This window comes from Lactuca virosa, chromosome 9, assembly GCF_052849685.1.
Source record: "Lactuca virosa cultivar CGN04683 chromosome 9, Lactuca_virosa_CGN04683_v6, whole genome shotgun sequence".
NCBI classification, from domain to species: domain Eukaryota; kingdom Viridiplantae; phylum Streptophyta; class Magnoliopsida; order Asterales; family Asteraceae; genus Lactuca; species Lactuca virosa.
The window spans coordinates 213964671-213968445 of NC_136434.1; the positions used below are offsets into that span (position 1 = coordinate 213964671).

The window sequence follows — 3775 nt, forward strand, 5'->3', positions numbered from 1 at the left end:
ACCACTCCAGTCACAACCATCCCATGTAAAACTTGACTATTTAATTTCAAAGTCTCGTATGTCTATATAATGATCAATAAATGCATGTTGATTTCGTAATTATGTTTGTAATTGTGTTTATGTTCCAAGTGCAAGAAATAGCAATGTACTTTGGCTTTTTTTTTTGTCCCAAGTGCAAGAAATAGCAATGTAAGTTGGTATCATTCGATGCATGTTGATTTGGTAATTGTTCTTGTAATTGTATTTTTGTTCCAAGTGCAAGAAATAATAATGTACTTTGGTATTACTTGTATTTAAGGTTCTTTAGCATAAACTAAGTAGAAAGTAAGCTACCATTTCTTGTAAAAGAAGGCTATTTAATATCAAAGTCTTATATATCTATATAATGATCAATAGATGCATGTTGATTTGGTAATTGTGTTTATGTTCCAAGTGCAAGAAATAGTAATGTACTTTGGTTTTATGTCCCTAATTTAAAAATAGCAATGTACTTTGGTATCAATAAATGCATGTTGATTTGGTAATTGTGTTTTTGTTCCAAGTGCAAGAAATAGCAATATACTTTGGTATTTCTTATATTTAAGGTTCTTTAGCACAAAATAAGTAGAAAATAAGCTACCATTTTTTTTTATAAAACTACACTATTTAGTTTCAAAGTCTCATATATCTATATAATGATCAATAAATGCATGTTGATTTGGTCATTGTGTTTGTAATTGTGTTTATGTTCCAAGTGCAAAAAATATCAATGTACTTTGGTTTTTTGTCCCTAGTTTAAAAATAACAATATCCTTTGGCATCAATAAATGCACGTTGATTTGGTAATTGTGTTTATGTCCCTAGTACAAGAAATAGCAATGTACTTTTGGAATTTCTTGTATTTAAGTTCAAGAAGTAGCAATGTATTTTGGTAGTTTTTGTTTATGTTTGATAGTTAAACTTATAAGTTTATATATGTTGTTATTTATTATGTAGTTGAAAAATCTTCATTCAATTCTAAATGACCTAGCGTGTAGGGAGGAACTTTAAGTTTTTTTTTTTCAATCTGGAAAACCAAAAAGTGACGATCAATGAGGAAACGAGGGGAGCGGAGATGATGGTTCATCGGAACATTAGTTTGTGTTTTGTATGTTAGACTTGTTGTGACATAAATTTATAACACTTTTGTTTATTTTGGTATTTGTATATGAAATTATAACACTCTGACGACGATTTTTCTTGTCACTAATGCCTCTTTTTCTTGTAGTGGTTAGCTTTTTATAGGAACATTTTATATGAGATGAAAGGTTTTAAAATACTAATTGGGATGGTATTTTTGTAGGATTGTCAAAAGAGTGCTTTGGCAAGAAAAAGATTGAAAATGGTTGTATATACATACATAGGATATTATGAAATTTTAAAAAGAAAAAAAAAATAGATGGCGAAAAATTGAAAATGCAACAAAGACCATTTTAGTAGGTATGCGATAACCTTTCACAATAATACAAAAGAATTTCTTGTTTCTTCTGGTTTATATTTCAGGGAGCAAAGTAAAATATAATATTAAAAAAGAAAAAAAAAACAACGTATATTCGTATTGTTTATTTGTTTCTTTTCGTACGTTGATTTCCCAATAAATAAGACAATTCTGAATACTCGTTCACAACAAAACTTATTTGCAAGGTCTTGAAGGTATGTCTTCTTCATCTCTCCCTCTCCTTCTCCAACCATCGTCCCCTCTCTCATCTTCTGTTACCGGTCCACCGCCGTCCGCTGTCACTCACTCTTCCCTCCTCTAACAATAAACCCTCACAGCCACACCTCGCCGCTGATAACCCACCGTACACTACCACCGTAAAGCCATAAACACAACCATCAGCTTTGCATATACCACCACTCACTCCGCCTCACTCCATTTCCTCCCTTTCTGTCATGCACCACAATCCCATCGGACACCCCTACCCCGCTGCAGACAAGCTATACCACCCTTCGATTCACAAAACCAAATTCCAGCTCATCCTACCTTTTACCCACCACAACCCTACCTGCCGGAAAATCCCATTTATCTCACCTTAATTTCTGTTCGAACCCTCCCCTCGTCCCCTTTCTCGTCGGAGAACACTAGCTGCTTTCTTTCACCTGCACCACCACCTCAATCTGTGTGTGTGTCCGTCCTACTTTGCTAAAAAAATTCCGAAAATCAAATCCCTGATTTACATTTCGTCTCATGTTTTTTACAAATCCCTTGCTAAATTAACGTTTTAATCCTACATTTTTTTTTTCTTTCACAACTCCTGCAGGTTTGACTCTCACCGGAGCATCATATTGAACAAAGTATTTTGGGCATCAAAACTGGTAAAATTTCATCCTTCTGATTCCATGCTCTTAGATTAACTTTCGTTAGCGATAACTTTGATTCATGAAATTCCCCACAAGTTTTTGTTGAGGATGTTTAATTTACTTTGTTGACTTTTCCTTTCATCTAACACTAAGTTATATAATGTAGTGAGTAATAATAGTTGACTAATGGTTTAAGCTGCAGAACAGGATGGATAATCGTAATGGTTTGGTGATGATAGCTGCATGCATAGCGTTCAACAGTGGGATGTGGCTGCTACGATTCACAGAAGGACTTGCAAACATTGGGAAGACAGATGGGGATTGGGTGTTCATCAATGCGGCCTTGATAGCTCTATGCATCTCCATGAATGTGCTTGTTGTTGAAATGAGTGTGGGAGCCACAATCTGGAAAAAGATGGAGGAGCTTGCAAGGAAAGCCATTCTTATTGCAATCATTGCTATGGCGATTGCTTTTCATCAAATTTTTGTTATGGATGACTTCTGCTCGAGGTTTATGAGTAATGGGTCATTCATTTTGTTCATGGTTCTCGCTTCTGGATTAATCTTCATTCAGTTGATGTCTGCAGGCTATGTAACCAAGTAGAGATGCGACCAAATTAGTATTATATTGAATGATGTCGTCTTTTCTTTTATATTATCTATTGAATATTATTAGTTTGGATATGTGACCAAATTAGTATTATATTCTGTTTAAGTTTTAGGGCAATGTTATGGAATCAACAAGTGAACCTTTTATTTTCTTCCATTTTAGTCAACCAATTACTAAGAAGACCTAGTTTACCAAAACTATGGATGGGTTTCTGTTCGCTACAAGTTACCATCAAGAGTTGAATATTATATATTATCCGTTGTGTTGAATTCTACCTACATGGTTTAAAAAGTGATTTTAATTTTGTCCGCTAACTATATAATCATATGGTTGTCTCAACGCGACAACCATCTTTTGTGCCTATATAGAAGTGGCATGTTATACTATAGTTGTGAAATGCTATGAGCAATGTTTTAAAAACCGGTTTTTTAGTTGGACCGGTATGGCGACCGGTTCCCGGTTCGATCGGTTTCTATAATTTTCATATTTTTTTCTTATTTTTCTACACATATATACATACATAAATCATGAATTTGACATCTCAAACATTAAAAATATACATAAAAATAAGTTGTAGACCAATCTAAATACATTAAAACAACACATAACTATAGGTTTTACATCAATTCACATAAGTCAAAAAGAAAATAAAATATAATACCGAAACAAAATATAGTTTTAGATGAATACAATTCATCATAACATATACCATACGTTTTTATTTAGAGAAATCTAAATAGATGTGAAAAAGTTCACCAATGTTTATTATTGAAAATGATTTTTTTCTATGTATTTTTATTTAGTTTAACCGGTTCAACCGGTTTTTTCTAAAAACCGGCCGGTTCA

The 3775-nt window shown here is 33.2% G+C and overlaps 1 long non-coding RNA gene across 1 annotated transcript; it reads left to right on the top strand.

Moving 5' to 3' along the window:
- The first annotated feature begins 2271 nt into the window (after window positions 1-2271).
- On the top strand, window positions 2272-3198 carry LOC145140719 (uncharacterized). Its single transcript, XR_013722249.1, has 2 exons — window positions 2272-2334; window positions 2522-3198. It is a non-coding gene; the product is annotated as an uncharacterized LOC145140719 (long non-coding RNA).
- The last annotated feature ends 577 nt before the right edge of the window (window positions 3199-3775 follow it).